This window comes from Lissotriton helveticus, chromosome 8 (assembly GCF_964261635.1).
Source record: "Lissotriton helveticus chromosome 8, aLisHel1.1, whole genome shotgun sequence".
Taxonomy (NCBI): domain Eukaryota; kingdom Metazoa; phylum Chordata; class Amphibia; order Caudata; family Salamandridae; genus Lissotriton; species Lissotriton helveticus.
Genome location: NC_136069.1, coordinates 74,121,424 through 74,138,478, shown reverse-complemented (window position 1 = coordinate 74,138,478; position 17,055 = coordinate 74,121,424). Strand labels below are relative to the sequence as shown.

General features: G+C 43.4%; 1 protein-coding gene across 5 annotated transcripts in view; it reads left to right on the top strand.

Moving 5' to 3' along the window:
- LOC144771467 (potassium/sodium hyperpolarization-activated cyclic nucleotide-gated channel 2-like) overlaps positions 1 to 17,055 on the top strand; it is a 1,987,727-nt gene that overhangs the window by 528,153 nt on the left and 1,442,519 nt on the right. The gene's annotated exons all lie outside the window — the stretch shown is intronic.

The window sequence follows — 17,055 nt, the reverse complement described above, 5'->3', positions numbered from 1 at the left end:
GAAGACCAAATTATTTTGACTTAGGTATAGTTTGCATATATAGGGGCTCATTACGATGTCAGGCAGAAACCCACCGCTTGAAACCGACTCAGAATCGGGACCAACGACTTCCGGTCAGTGGTTCTGACCGCCAGGTTATGATGTGATCGAACAGTTTTTGGTCGGATTCCCATTGTTTCAAATAGAAGCTTGTGTTACCCCCGACAAACGTCTGTAACACAAACTCCTATGTGGAAATAGGGTGTGAGTGGAAAACCCTGCACCCTGTCGCAGGCACCCCATGGTGCCTGCCACACAGTGCAGTATTTTACAGGGGGTACCTTAGGTACCCCCTCGACCTCCAACTGTAGGGGCAGACTCACTTTCCAAAAGCCTTTCCGTGTCAGACAGTCAGACGCAGAAAGGCTGTTAGAAATTGACATCGTAATCCGGAGGGCGTAAATGCTGCCTATAGCGTTGTACAATGCGGTTTTGACCAACACAAATACTCCTGTGGATTGGTTGGAACTGTTTCGGAATGACCACACGGTTTACGTTCCGATAGCAAACATCATAATCGGGTGGTCGGAATGAAAACCGACAGAGTCCGGTCAGAAGGGCACTGTTGGACCCGGGGCTTACGGTCCATTCAGGGTAGCATGGTCCTGGGTGGAAAGGCTAAATCTAGAAGGCGACTGTGTCGTGCTTGCATTACACACTGTACAACACCCCAGTGCAAACCCACCAAAAATGACACCACACCATCTTTGTTAGTCATAAATTAGTGAGACTTTATCTGATTATATTGAGGCAGTAAAATGAATGTAAGTTTCACTAACTAGAATAGGTCTTTCAGCAATTCACTTGGAGAGTTAGTCACACTAATTGAATTTTACAACACTTCCAAAGCCTCCGGGGGGTCTTTTCCCATCCATCTTTCACCAGGCTGAGAGGTCCTCTAACAGGGTGCCCATACAGAAGCTCAAAGGGGCTGAAGCCCACTCCCTTCTGTGGCACTTCCCTGTATGAAAACAAAAATCAGGGTAGGAGGATGTCCCATTTCCTCCGCAGGCTCTCAGGCAGACTCCTGATCATGCCTGTCAGGGTTTTGTTAAATCTTTCCACCAGACCGTTGGTCTGGGGGTGGTAAGGAGTAGAGAACCTGTAAGTGACTCCACATTCCTTCCACTTAGCTTGCATGTATGCTGACAGGAAGTTGGTCCCCCTGTCGGACACAACTTCCTTGGGTAAAAATCCCCATTAGGGCCCGGGCCACCGCAGGTGCAGTAACGGTCCTCAGAGGAATAGCCTCTGGGTACCGGGTGGCGTGATCCACCAATACTAGGATAAACCTGTGACCGGCTGAAGTGTGTGGATCTAATGGCCCAACAATGTCGATGCCCACCCTTTCAAAGGGGGTTCTAACGACGGTCAGTGGTTCCAGGGGAGCCTTCAGCTTGACCCCTGTTTTCCCACTGGCTTGACAGGACACACACGTCCTACAAAAAGTGTCGGACGTAACGCTCATCTGAAGCCAATAGAAGTGTGGAACAAGCCGGGCAAAGGTCTTGTCTTGGCCCAGGTGTCCTGCCAAAGGAATTTCATGAGCCAACTCCAAGAGAAAGGCTCGGTAACGCTGAGGAACTACCAAGGCCCGGGACGAACCGTGCACCGGAGACTTGGGTTCACTGTAGAGGAGGCCATCCTCCCAGTAAATATGAAAGTTCCCTGAAATGTTACCTGCTGCCTGGGCTTCGACCTGTCGGCTCAGACCCTCAAGGGTAGGGCACTCCTTCTGCCCTTGACAAAACTCCTCCCTGATAGGTCCTCCCTCCACTTGCCACTCCGCAGGGATAGGTAAGTCCTCCAGGCAGACAACATCCCCCTCCGTGGACTCCGAGTCCACCACCTCATGTGTCCCATCCATCTCACGGGGTGGGGACGACGAGGCGGGTTTTCCTCGTCCCCGGATCTTCCCCTTATTGGCAGCTGGCTGTGCCTTTGTTCCAGGCTCCAGCCCTTGCCAACTCCCCCTTCGGGCAGTCGCGGACCGCGTGCTTGCACAGGTCCAATCAGGTGATCCCAGCATCTTCGTATGTGTTTGGAACTCTACCTCTTTCCAAGCATTGTGCTCAAGGTCATTTCCTAACAGACAATCGACTGGCACAGCAGGGCTCACCGCAACTCGTAGAAGGCTTGTGACCCCTCCCCACTCAAAGGGAATCTCAGCCACAGGATAGTGGCCCACTCTGCCGTCGGCCATCACAGCTGGGTGGAGTACATTGGGAATCACCTGCTCTGGGGACACCAGCTGTTTTCTCACCATGGTCATGCTGGCACCTGTGTCCCTCAGAGCCTCCCCCCTCTGGCCATTGATGGTGACCCATTGCCTATACGTGATGGTATTTGGAGGCACATGGACCTTAGGAACCATCTCACTGTCTCCCAGGGACTCTAAGGTTAGCCCTGCCCACTCATTGAGGCAGTAACATGAATGTAAGTTTCATTGTAACTAGAATAGGTCTTTCAGCAATTCACTTGGAGAGTTAGTCACACTAATTGAATTTTACAACACACTTCCTTTTGATAGTCAGCTTTAGGTTTCTGAATACATTCACTTAAGCAAATAACCGGCAATATTCATCATCCATAAATCTATAGGAACATATTAATAAGTACATTTAGCTTAACCAGCTTTTGAGTCAGAATGATTATATATTTAAAGGAAGAATATGACAAGTTTAGAGTCTAGGCCTACTCTTCAATTTCCATCAGTCATGATATACTGGAGGGTGGAACTTGCTTAGGGCAAACTTGTGGCACCCCCAATCTCCTTAGTTTACCCCCTTACTTGTAGACTTGTCCCTTGCTGCTCCTCCCTCCTCTGAACCTTCCCTCAGATACCTGTGCGCCCGAATGGTGCCCTCGTTATTCCTTTGGAGGAAGCAAGTTGACTAGGCCGCTCTTCCCCCGTCCGCCTGCTCAGGTTCTTCACCCCTTCACCTGAGGCGGGGGTAGCAGCTGAGCGGAGATGCGAAGGCCTCCTCCGACGGATGTATGACGTTACAACGCATGCTTTTACCACACATGCTGTTACAACGCAGTTTTTACAATGCATACCATTACTACGCATAGCGCTTTGGGGTGCTGGATAGTGAATAGTTTAATTTACTATTCCAACTCCAGTCCCCGTGGAAACTAGGGAAGGTGTTGGATAGTAAATTAAATCTATTCCCTATCCTAGAGCGCCCCCCAGCGCAATGCGTTGTAATGGTTTTTGTTGTAAAACCTGCGTTGTAATAGCACTGCATGGTAAACGTTGCATTGTAAAGGATGTTTCCCTCCTCCGACGGGCCTCCGTGCGCTCACTCCCGTTCACCAAGGCGCTGGGCGCCCTAGGGCCGCTTCAGCCTCTGCCTCCCCGCGGAGACCCGGCTTGAACTGCGTGAGGCGGCGTGCTCGGCGAGAGGGGGTCGGTAGTTCAGCGGCCCCGCCCAGCGTCTTCCGCGCATCTTCACGTTACTCCGCCCTTCTCACGCCACCGCCTGGGATCGCTCGGCTCCTCTCAGCACCCAGGTCAGCGACACAGCAACGCTAGTCAGCCCCTGCACCTCGACGCCTCAGAAAGGTCAGAAAGGCGGGGAAGGGGGTGGGCCTGGAACACAAAGCGCTGAGACTTCTTGGCTGCCCACGGTTCTGGCACAAAAGTACACCTCAACCCGGTCGAAGCAGGCAAGGGCAGAGGTCGAGATCACTCTTCACCTCAGAAATCTTAACCAAAGTCCCCTGTTACTTGATGCTCTTGGGGTCCACTGCCAAGGTCTCTGGGGTTGGGGAAGACCGCGCTCACCGGCGGTTGGGTTGAATACGTTTTCTTGACGAATGGTCACACTGGTTTGTAAGGTACACAGTTCTTCTCACATAGGCAGGGTCAGATCAACAGGGAGGAGGGCAGCACCCATGACTATCTCGCAGCCCCTAGGAACCATCGGAGTAGCCCATGACACAATCCCCCAGACGCAGTTGTCTTAACTCCAGCAGGCCCAGTAGTGACAAAATAGCCGCCCAGTGTCCACCCTTATATAGCCTGAGCCCTGGTCACTAGAATGGCCTGGAAGGTTCTGGAACCCTCCAATGTTATCCTATGGCCCACAAGCTCTGAGGTAATTCCTGACAGGCATCCATCTTAGGAACTCATCCACCATTTTAAGAAGGCGCACCTGTACCTCAGCACGCACTGAATAGTAGTGGGGGGCACCCAGAGACCTAAAGCCACACAAAAAAAATAGGACTGGTGGACAAAAATAATGGGAGGCAGAAAGGGATTGCGTAAAAAAAATTAAGGTAGACCACCCAAAAGGCTGACAGGTCTAACAGGCACCAACACTCTCGAGGCAATTCCTACTGGTGGGAGGAGGCTTTCCACCCGACATCGAAATGTGCCCCAAGATGTTGATTTTAAAGAATAGTAATCTATCTCTATCAAATCGTAGATGCAGGTCTAGGTAGAAGGGTCGCTTTTAAGACTCTGACATCGTAGCATCATGACTTCTGTTCACACTATACATTTTCTAAACAATTAAACATTATAGGTATGCAAGCAAGAATGACTAAAAAGCTGGGGATATTATTAATGATATTGTTTTGTTGGCTAAATTCGCTTTTTTCGCCCTAAGTTTGGCAGGGTATGCCCAGACGTGGGTCCCTTGCTCACTTTGCCGCTGCATTCAAGCTAGCCTGGTTGATGATGGCTGATTAGCCAGAAACCAGTCCCAGGATGCTTGTTTCCGAACCAGGGAAGACATGGCTTGGCAGTTTGGCCTGGACTGGTTCCATGATGCACAGGGTCAGACTGATTTGCATATGGCCATGTCTGAATTGGGGTGGCAGAGTGAGCTAAGGAATGATGATGGATTAAACCTAGATCAGTTGACTGGGGGTGAGTGCTTGCAGTGTTCAACACTCCGTCTATCATCCCCTTTGGTTTTGCTAAATTAGTTTTTATTCATTCTATTGGCTTATCGATTTTTGGCTTATATAATATGTTCAACAATATATAACATTGCATTGCAAATTTATATACAGTATGTTGTCAAGTGTAAATGTATGTTAAGGGGAGTTTTTTTTACAAGTTAATTTTTAAATATTTACATTAAAAAAACTTTCAATTTTTTATTTTTCATTTTGAACATTGGTGAAAAGGCAACTGTAAATCACCTTAAAACTTCACAGTAAAGAAATTGTGACTGAATACAATATTGTTTCAAAACGTTTTTAAAAAAAATCACATTTACAAAATTAATTTGCAAAAAAAATGGCGTTGTATAGAGCCAAACATGGATATAAAGTATAGTAATTTAAACTGAAATTAAATTACACCTAAAACAAACATGAAAGAAGGATCCATCTCAAATACAAAGCAAATGTTTTTTTACTTACGAGTTTGTTGTGGTCAGTGTGGCTTCTCATCCATATCGAGCAACATAAAACCAAAGTGATTGAGTGATTGAATAAGATAGGGTGGCTGTGTTTGAGCCTTTTATAATTTAAAGTCCGCTAGCTCAGGTGTGGAGTGTTAACTGCCATGAAGATGCAGACAGAAACCTAAGTCAAAATTGTCTAGGTGGAGTCATGGCTGCAACACCTCAGTCAGCTGCTTTTACAATAATACTCTGTCGACAAAGTAGAATAGGAGCGCTGAGGTTAGCAGAGATTTGACAGCGGTTCGCCCATCTTTTTTTTTTTTGTAAATATGTTTATTGTTTTTACCACAAACAGCTTACATAATAATCAATCAAAACTATAAATTGCTCTTCAATTTTGTGTGGGCAGTAGCAAAATCATACAACATGCGATGATCCAACAAGGGCAATAGCATAGTATGAATATTGTACAATCACTAACCAACGGCAAGGGTGCCCAGTGGTCGCATTTATTACCAGCTTACCCAACTGCCCAGTATGGTTGCATAGTGTGTAGAACCATATAAAAGAAAAGAAGCTGTTCCACCCTCCCTCCGCCCTCCCATCGTCCACCCACCCTCACCGGCGTGTCAACTGCAACAGCAAAACCGTCTTGAGCGATTCGCCCATCATACCGCTGAAAACTAAATTGGGTGGGTGGACTTGTTCCCCAAATATAATGACAAGTCAGTCCTCTATGCTAACCGAAGGAGTAAAACGCATAATTAAAAAAGGTAGAGGTGACGGTGCTCCAGGGCCTAACGGAATCCCACAAGCTATTTTTAAGCATGACACATCCTTCTGGGGCAAGCATTTATTTGAGCTATACAAAGCAATAGAGCTACTAAATTGCATTCCACCCAATTGGCAAGGCTCGATACTGACACCTATTTTTAAAGGAGGAGATAGAACGAATCCATCAAACTACAGTTTAATCGCCCTCCTAGACGTTGAAGCCAAATATTACGCCACACTCATTTTAGGAGACCTGAAGGACTGGTCAGACACCCTCAATCTTATTCCAGCAAATCAGCCAGGCTTCAGGCAAGGAATAGGGACGATATCGAACATCTTAGCTTTATCTCTAATCGCTAGCAAATGCAAGCAGAGCAAACAACAACTTTACCTCTGCTTCATGGACTTAAAAGTCAGCATTTGACAGCGTTGATCGTCACCTAATTTGGAAAAAACTGCAAGCTTGGAACTTACCTGAAAGGTTACTAAAAGGAATACTGCAATTCTACTCCAATACATGGATAAGAATTAAGATAGGAGATGGCTTCAGATTATCAAGAAAGCTGATTACGACTAAAGGCCTCAAACAAGGGTTTGTATTGGCCCCACATCTTTTTAATTTGTTCATGTCCGATCTTGCACTGAGGCTGGACTGCACTAATTCTCATCCACCGAAACTCGGAAAGCTAGTACTCACACACCTCTTGTATGCTGACGATGTGGTGCTAATGAGTCTAACAAAGATTGGTCTTCAAAGAGTTTGAAATGAAATGTCAGATTACATTTCAGCGAATAATCTAGAAATAAATACATCAAAAACTAAAACAATGGTGATTGGCAGTCAGCAGAGACGAAAGCAGACCATCTGGCTCAATGGCAACCAATTTGAGGAAGTTAAAAACTATAAGTACTTAGGATTCTATATTGACAACTTACAAAATCATATCGAGCAAAAAAAAGTACATAACTCAGAGAACCAGTGCTCTCATATTCGCCTTCAGTCAACTGGCAAAAAAGTTGAAGGGTCCGCTAGCTGTGATGACGGCGAAAATCCTCCCTACGATAACATACGCCAGTGCTGCTTTTCATGGTAAAGACTCAGAGATTTGAAACTAACTAATAGTTTCTACCTATAAAAAAGTGTTTCAGCTACACCGGTCAGCCTCTCCGGCACAGGTTCGTCTTGAATTCGGCATAACAAATGAAATTATAGGGAGAATGTATTCCACACTAAAGCTCTGGTATCAGCTGAAACTGAATGCAGCCACATCACCAATCAACGAAGCCCATTGGACCGAAGTAGATGATGATAGAAAATCGCCTTATAATCAATACTTATGTAAATCTCTGTCAATAACTTGTACAAATGACTTATGGAACAAAAATCTGCCATACCAGTCCTTCAAACAAGCAATAAATAAAGCAGCAAAAATTCATTCATTGCAAATTGACAAAAATATATTCAGGTTAAGGTCGCACGCTTGGATGGTGATTAATAATTATAAGTCACTTGCACCTGTTCTGTATTTGAACATGACATTTTCAATTTACTTGAAAAAGCAATTAATGGCAATACGCTTCGAAAAAATACCATCAATAGCGGTCCAGCCAACCTGGGTGCATAGAGGACCCAAATCATGTCGGCTCTGTGGCTACCACAAAGAAGACTTTATTCATGTAATTTGTATATGGAATACATTCTACAACGAATGAGCCTCCTTGCTCAGACAAAGTTTCAACTCTAGAAGCTTCAGGTCCAGTAGACCCACAATAATCGCGTGTCCCAATCTGGGGGAAGTTGTTAGAAATGGGTGCACCAGAAGGTATTGTCTTTTTTCTAGCTCGACTATATGATAACCTTCGCACTAGTGTACGGTATGGTACAAATGGGGAGTGTACCCCTAAGTTTAAGGTTAGGTGTGGGATAAGACAAGGCTGTGTACTCGCCCCCCTGCTTTTTACCCTTTTTATAAACGAGGTTGATGCAGTTTTAAAAACAATTAGTGCTGATGCCCCAAAGGTCAATGGCCTTGACGTACCGATATTGTTATACGCGGACGATGCCGTGTTACTGTCAAGGACACCAATGGGGCTTCAACGTTTGATGGACAGGTTCTCCACTTTTATCAAGGATAGGAAATTACTCATAAATAAAACTAAAACTTATACCATGACCTTTGGGGTCAGTCGCAGGAGACCCCATACTTATTTTATTGATGGGCACAAGGTCCACCAAGTTGACAAATTTTGTTACCTGGGAGTTATATTTGCAAAGGACTGTACCTGGGCCCATGAAATTACCAATGTGCGGGCTAAGATGGTAAAAAGTGCCCATGGGGTATTTCAAATTTGCGACTAAAATAGGGGATAGACGCATTAGGGACATGCTACAGATTTATCAATCGCGATGCGTGTCTATCGCCCTTTATGGGGCTGGGGCGTGGGGACACGTCTCCAATAGTAGCCTGCAAGTTGAGGAAAATCTTTTTCTCAAAAAACTCTTGTGTCTACCAAAATCTGCCCCAAATGATTTAACCCACAGAGAGCTAGGGATCAACTATCTGTCAGATCTGATATCTTTAAGGCCGCCAATGCTATGGCGTTCGATCTGGCAGAAGGACGAGACAGTCCTGAACAGAGCAGTAATCAATGACTCTCTCTCTGTTGATAATCACCTCAAGATCCCGTGGTTAAAATATATTATCTGTAGTTTCCAGGAAATCTATGGCATTAATATAGTTGCTGACAGCTATGCTGCTACAGCATTGTCAAAACAGGAAATGAGGAATACATTTATGAATTACAGGGCAGAGAGGCGGAAGAGTAGTATTGGCCAACTATCCACCTGGATGTTTTACAACAAATTTGTGGGAAATGAAGGCTACCAAATCTATTTAAGTCAAGTGACCAGAGCGTCCCATCGGTTTATTCTAACCAGACTGAGGCTTGGGATTGTACACAACCTGGTGGCCTTTCCGTCTCCTAATAAACATCAGGTTGGCCCCTGCCCGTGTGATGATACCTCAGTACAATGCACCTTGCATTTTCTTTTGATATGTAATTTGTACAGAAACCTACGCATAGCTTTTTTAAAACCAATTTTTGTAAAATATCGAGTTCGCACCGTGCATGATTCTATGAAACTGCTTTTTAATATGCATCACCCGACGTTTGTTTTATTACTGCTGCCTACCTTCTTAAATCAATTTGTGCGAGGAAAAGTATGATGTTTTAATTGTTTTAACATATGTCTAGATGTAATAATGACCCCTGTAATTTTGTATTTTGTAAATATTTGTATGCTATTATCATGCGCTTTTATGGTCATCGTTTGATATGTACCGAATAAAGCTTTATGAAATGAAATGAATTACTTATGGAACAAAACTCTGCCATACCAGTCCTTCAAACAAGCAATAAATAAAGCAGCAAAAATTCATTCATTGCAAATTGACAAAAATATATTCAGGTTAAGGTCGCACGCTTGGATGGTGATTAATAATTATAAGTCACTTGCACCTGCTCTGTATTTGAACATGACATTTTCAATTTACTTGAAAAAGCAATTAATGGCAATACGCTTCGAAAAAATACCATCAATAGCGGTCCAGCCAACCTGGGTGCATAGAGGACCCAAATCATGTCGGCTCTGTGGCTACCACAAAGAAGACTTTATTCGTGTAATTTGTATATGCAATACATTCTACAACGAATGAGCCTCCTTGCTCAGACAAAGTTTCAACGCTAGAAGCTTCAGGTCCTGTAGAGCCACAATAATTGCGTGTCCCAATCCATCAGACCCACAACTGAATTGCAAATTGATCAAATTCCTTAAAGTTTTTGAACGTTTTGTTAACAGGGTTGGCACTCTGGCAGAGAAAAATGGACGAGAACTTGGCAAATGATTTTTACCAATGAAATTTTATGAGTTTCTAATTGAAATAAAGCGGATTTATCGTTTATTCTCTTTTAATTCTGTTTTTTCTCATGTATAGATATGTATTTTATATTGTTACGGTTTTAATTGACCAAACAATAAAAATGTAGTTACTTACTTACTTACTTACTGGGTGGGTGGTCGGTCATGGAGGGGGATAGGCACACAGAACCTAAATTAGGCCCAATTTTCTTTCCTGATAGGATGTACTAGGGTCCATTCTGTTCCAACAATTGTTTCATATCACTCTTCTGTGGCCGGGGGTCCGGTTTGGAGGTCACAACTAGGTTGACCAGCGGGTCGGGAGCGCTGAGGGCGATGTGCCAGGTCGCTCCGACCCCCTCCCGAGACCCATGGTGCTAGTAGCGCCCCTTTTGAAAGTGCAGTGACACTCCAAATTTACGGAGTATTTTTTGGAATCGAGTATTTTACTCTTCCACTAATTTTTATGCACTTTTTTCACTTCTTATTTTTTCACTTTCACGTCCCCAGGTCAGGGTGGGTGATTAGAGAGCCCATACCGCCGGGGTATAGTCCTGATGAATGCCACGGTAATATACCACCCTTATGGCTGAAACATGTTGACTGGAAGGAATTGAGTATATTCTGTATTTTACCAACCTTGAACCTTGGCATATAAATACAGACACGTAATACTCTTTATTTTGTGCCTCAGGGATCATTTATTAAATATATTTTTTCGATACCCTTTTGTTAGGCACTTTTAATATTTCACTGTAAACAAGAGCACGCCCTCCATACACAAAAACCTGCTCCGCAGTCTTTCTGGCGTCGTAGCACACCGCAGAGGCATTCGGCCTCTGTCGGTGGGGCCCGATGATGAAGCATGACACTGACTAGGTCAGTGTGTGAGGGCTTTCTTTATCACCCAAATCGGATGTGATAATCTAATCTTGTGTTGACTCCTTGAACTGTGGTCTGTATAGTTTACGCTTAGACTGATCAAGTGTTTGATCTGACCTCTCTTTTCTTGTTTTTGTATAACTAACCGGGGACTAAGAGAGTGCCTCATTCTCCCTACCTCTCCTATTGTTATTGAACATAGTTAATTGTAATCATTGAAGTGGCGTGCCACTGGATAAATCCTTTCTACATTCTCGGTGGCATAAATATACTATAACAATATGTTATGCTTTATCTCCTTCTCTTATCTGGGGTCACTTTTAGGTAGTCCAGGACATGGTCTGATCATACTGTACAAAGCAGGACCAAGTTATCTAGGGCTGTTGGGTCTCTGCTTAGTCTTCCTTCACCGTTTGCAAATATATTTTGCACAGTGTGTCCCTCTAGCAACGTATGGGGCAGGCATATGGGGTCTGGGCTACTTGAATACCCTCCAAAGGGAAAAAATTAGATTTTGTAGGAGAGTCTTCTCAGCCCCTGTATCAACCTCTGGTTTCATGTGCCACAGTGAACTACATTTAGATTTCCTGACTTAGACTGTTCAGCTTGTAATGAGGGTCTTTGGATCCCCTGGATAGCGTATGTTAAAAAATCACTGGAAGCTATTGGATTGGGCAATATGTTTTTAGATAGAACGCCGTGGGCAGTCCATGTCCGAAAGCAAGTACAAGCTTTATTGCTAGAGTGAGCCAAAGAAGAGAGGATGAGGGCAGAAAGTCAAAAATTAAGTGTTAAATATTATTTAAATCTCCACCCCGGGACAATATCCACTAACTATTTGCAGACTTCTAATAAGAGTTAGGAAAGATTTTTATTGTTCGATTTTTGTACCGGCATAGTGAAATATTCCCTTTGTTTTCTTAGCCGGACACCAATCCCTGCTCGACCCTAGATATTATCCATGTACTAATTTGCACAAACAATGTTATATTTTCTTTTTTTCTGTGAATATTATAAAATGTATACTTGAAAAGTTGATCATGTATACCCAAAGAAATGCACAACCTGCAGTTTCAATATTTATTGAAGCAGTGTGATTCTTGAGAAAAATACATGCACTGCAATAATCAATAGAAGGAAACAGAATAATGTAATTAACATTATGAAAATAGTGAAAAAGATTAACAGTTCCACCATTGTGGTGGAGCAGTGAAATATGTTGGCATATACGTACTATGTATAGTTTACTCCTACCTAGCGCTTCCTAACCTAGGTTTCCTAGGATGGGCGATCTGCCAGAATCTCTGCCGAGTGATCTAACTCCCCAGTACCTGTGGGTAAGTATCATAGGGTGCTTGTCTTGGTGTAGAGCAGCCATCTCTCCTCGCAGAGGTAAACCGAGATCAGCTGGGCTGGATTTCTGGCATGCAGCGACCTCACAGTCTCAGCGGAGTGCTCCTCTAATCTAGTCAAGGTATATAGTAAATAGCACCCATGCCACCATGTCCAGGTCCCAGTCAGGCCGCAATTGTTTTTTTTTTGTATGATAGCTCTGTTGCCTACCAGACAATAATAACTACAGCATTTGCTCAGTGAACTTTTCCCCTTTTACTGAACGTTAAAGGTGTTGTGATAGTGTGCCTTCGAAGTGGAAATGTAAGCAATGCAGTTTCAGAGAATGTTAGCCTGCATAGACATGCATGCTATTATGTGTCAAATGTCACCATGTTTAAGCAAGAAGGCAACTTAAGAAACATGAGCATGTGAAATTGCAGTGTTTCTAACTGGGCCTATTCAGACCACATGGCATTGTGTTTGCTGGTTAAACATTTTTGCACTCTGATGCATATTACTTGATAGTAGCCATTTTTTCCTAAATACTGGAAATCTACTCCCTACTAAATGATCTTTCATTGACTTAACTTTCCTGTAGGTTGTCATGGATATTAGTAATGTCATAGAACCCCACCCCCTGCTTCTCCTCAAAGTATGGACATGAGTACCAGAGCAGTATATGAAGCAATTTCGCCGGGGGCCCTCTGGAGGCAAGCAGCTGTCACCATATCCCCTAATTACAAATTATAACGTGAAGGAACAGCGTAAATCCACTAGCTCTATAGCATGCAAGGAAATTGTGAGCTCTGAGACGCAGGGAGAATTATCTCTTGGTGAGACGACTACCAGCATAGCAGTGAATTCCTCCTTATTCACAACTGGTCTGGAAGCTATGATTGAGGCCTCAACATCGGTCGAAGTACTAAGCAGGAGGTTACCACTTCATACTTTACCTCAAATTAAAAATGCGGGAAACATTGATGTACAATAAGATTCTACTAATGTCCTGCTACAACAGATTTTGACTGAACTAAAAAAGATCTCAAGAACCTGCACATATGAAAACCGAGTCACAGCTGTGCGCAATCCAATCACAGATCAAAAAGCTCTTGTCACGCATCGGCAGCGCAGAGCGCTGGATTTCAGATTTTGAGACAGCTTACCATGTTGAATGGTTCAGGTGACTAAATTACAAATCGAGGTGGCAGAGCTCCAAATCAAGATCAATGATGCGATAAACAAATCACGAAGATCTAATTTACATATAACAGGAGTGCCTGAGAGGCATGAAAATGGCCAATTGGTAGCAGCTGTTGTATCAGATCTTTTTTCCATATATGTATGTTCCGAAGTAGCAGCTCAGAAGATCGACCTCACGTTTACATGGGCTCATCATGTTCCAGCAGTCCAGTATTCTAATGCCAAGTGCCCTCGAATTATCATTGTAAACGTTGGTGACTTCAGAGTTAAGGAGCCGATTGTGGCATGTACTTTTTGAGATAAGGCATAGCAGACCATAGAAAACTTTTTGTTTAAGTTATTCTCACACGTCCTCGTTTTCAGCAGAGCATTGGAAGGAATTTAGAGACGATAATAATTGTTTTCAGCAGCTTGGTGCCCCCATGGGCATCATTTAACAGTCATAGCTGAAAGTTCTATACAAGTGGAGGGCACACATCTTTCAGTCAACTGAATTGGCTTCGACGTTTCTTCAGTCTCTACAGCACAAAGCCGGGGGAACAGGGGATAGTATTGCCAAATACGTCTCTAGGCTCCCTTCATTGTTGTCTCTTCTCTTCTTACTTTCTTCCTTTATTTCTTGTTCAGTGATGAGTTTGTGAAGGTTTTTCTGTCAGTGCTTTACCATATGGTCGCCAGCAACCCACTTGACTGCTCTACGCGCCAAGTCACAGCGCCCCTATTCAGGGTCTGGGGTAAAGCACGGGTGGGAATTGAATGGGTGTAGAAGGGCACTTGGGTGGAAGGGTGTGTGCCTTCCCAGGGACCCCAGTCATGGAGGGTCCCCTCGCTGGAGGAAGGTAAATCCGGATCACGGGGTGTGTGGGTAAGGGGATTGGGGAGTGATTGGGGGGAAGTAAATGGGCTAAAAAAACAGGATTGCTCAACTCAAGCAGGATGGTTAAAATCTTGGGAACTGATGGTATCTTTCATTCTAGTTTTCATCAGGGTGCGCTATGGTGATCAGGGCGTTCATTGTAATAATTTGTAATAAATGTGATCAGAATAGTTTCTTGCAACACTAATGGCTTTGATAATCAGAATAAATTCAGATCTGTAATAGCATGGCTAATAGAATCAAAGGCGCAGGTGATCCTACTTCAGGAGACCCATCTGAAAGCTTCAGCCAAAGGTCTACGGATGCCACGATGTATATCTCGGGCATTTCTTGCATCAGCTAGTGCTGCAGTTCGAGGGGTTGCAATTCTTTTTACTAATAAATTTGGGGGGGAAATTATACAAGTTATGTGAGATCCCAAAGCTAGATGTATTAGGGTCAGCTTGAAACTTTACGGTCAGGTCATTCACTTGGTCAGAAAAGGAGATGACAATGGAATTAGATTATTAGCACATACAAGTTATTCAGGAAAAATTCAAAATGTACTATTGTTGGTTAGGCATGCTCAATGGAACGGGGGACACTATATCACCAAAATAGTGTCACATATATGAACCAGTCACACATATAAATCTGAACAGAATTTGTCCAGAGCACCACCACTATACACCAGTTATAAGGTCCATATTCTCTGTGGTTCCTTATCAGTTATATTCAGCAGTATACGTCAATGAGTATACAGAAAAAGACACTGGAAAGTTCTGAATTCTTTAATTGTTCACAATTCAGCTTGAGCACACAGCCGACACGTGTTTCGTCGAATGCGACTTTTTCAAGGCTCAGCCGTATGGTAGTTGATAGAATAAGCGGCACCACGCAATGGTATATTTCTCATTCAAAGAAAGAAAATTCAGTCCAGCGCAACACAGTTGTAATATGCCTTGGTTTGAGAAACAGGGAGTCACTAGCCCTTAATTTTAATGGTTTCCAAAAATCTTAAAGAACCAACACAAGTTTGTCTTTGGAGAGTTGTGAACAATTAAAGAATTTGGAACTTTCCACAGTCTTTTTCTGTATACTTATTAAGGTATACTACTGAACACAACTGATAAGGAACCACAGAGAATATGGACCTTATAACTGGTGTATAGTGGTGGTGCTCTGTTCAAATTCTGTTCTTACTCACTTGGTCAGTTTTTATGGGCCAATTCAAGATGACATAACATGTTCGTACTTCTCACAGGACTGATTTTCTTTGGAGGAGATTTCAGTCTCATTCAACAAGTGAGTTGGGAATGCTGTTGTTTAAATAAACATCAGAATAAACCAAAATCAGCTTGGGTTTTGGCTAGTCTTTTACAAAATATCGCACTTGTGGATCCATGAGGTGGCAGAAGCTGTTGTGTAGTTCTAATACTACATAGGATCTGTGCGTTTAGACAACATAAACTAAGGGATTGGTGTCCAGACTGATTCCAGACACCCCCAAAGGATATGTCAGCCTTAAGACCAGCTAGCTCACAGGGCTACCATAAGCCCCTAACTTTACCAAGGAGCAAATAGTTTCTGCCAACTATCGAACATGATAACCCTTGATCCTTCAGGTATCATGGAAACAGTGTCAGGGAACAGCTCCGGTTCCATGTCCCACCATGTCTCATTTGTACCCACCCACTTGCCCATGTTTATTATCCTTTATATGGTTTTAAACACTGCTTCTACATTCACTACTGCAGGAATCTATTGATTGTAGCAATGCTTGTTTAATCCAACCTATAAATGCCAATGATTGTTTAATTGTAGCAATGCTTGTTCCACTGCCTTCGTTATGACATGTGATAGCCAACCGTGATATTCGTGGGTGTAGCAAGCCTTGTGAAGTGCATGTGGAGGGGCGTGGTTTGCCTCATGTGGAGAGGTGTGGTTTGCCTCATATTTACAAGCACCTGTCCTGTTGAAGTCCTGCATCTCTCTGGCTGTCAAGTGCCAACGCCTGATCCGACTTCTTCGATTAGGCTTTCAAGAGGATTCTTTGTGAGTCGGACAAGCTAAGAGCTGCAAGTTTCGTCCGCTTGTCTTTTCATCATGTCTGTGACTTCTTGACCTCGCCCTTGGCTACGTCTTTAGTGCTCGGGGTAGAACATTAACCACTGACTCTCTGAAGTGGCAACATTGTTTTTGAAGGCACGTTTCTTGGTTTCTATCTAACGACTTAATACGAGACTATTTAGGAACAAGAAAACTAAGACTTTTAGTGCGCTTATCGCCCTTTAGGAATTAATAAACAGTGTTTGTACTCTGTATTTCTTATTGTTAGTATTGTGGCATAATGTGCTGTACTTTCCTGTGACAAGTTGAGAAATTGGAAACTCTAGTGCACATTATGAATGATGATATCTGTTCTTGAAACACAAGTGCATGTTATGATTGGTGACTTATTCTTTAGCCCTTTTATTGTTCAGTTCTACCATATTTTGGTTTTCCTTATAATCTTTTATTTTGAAATACTTACTCCTGTTGGAAAAAGAGACTATACTTTAAAACAAAAGCACAAAGTATACTATAAAGAGAAATCATACTATATTCATACCTACCACCCCTTTGGTTGAGCTATTAAGAGGCTGCAAGTGGTCCTTGCATAAGGCGAATGCACGTTTATTAGATTA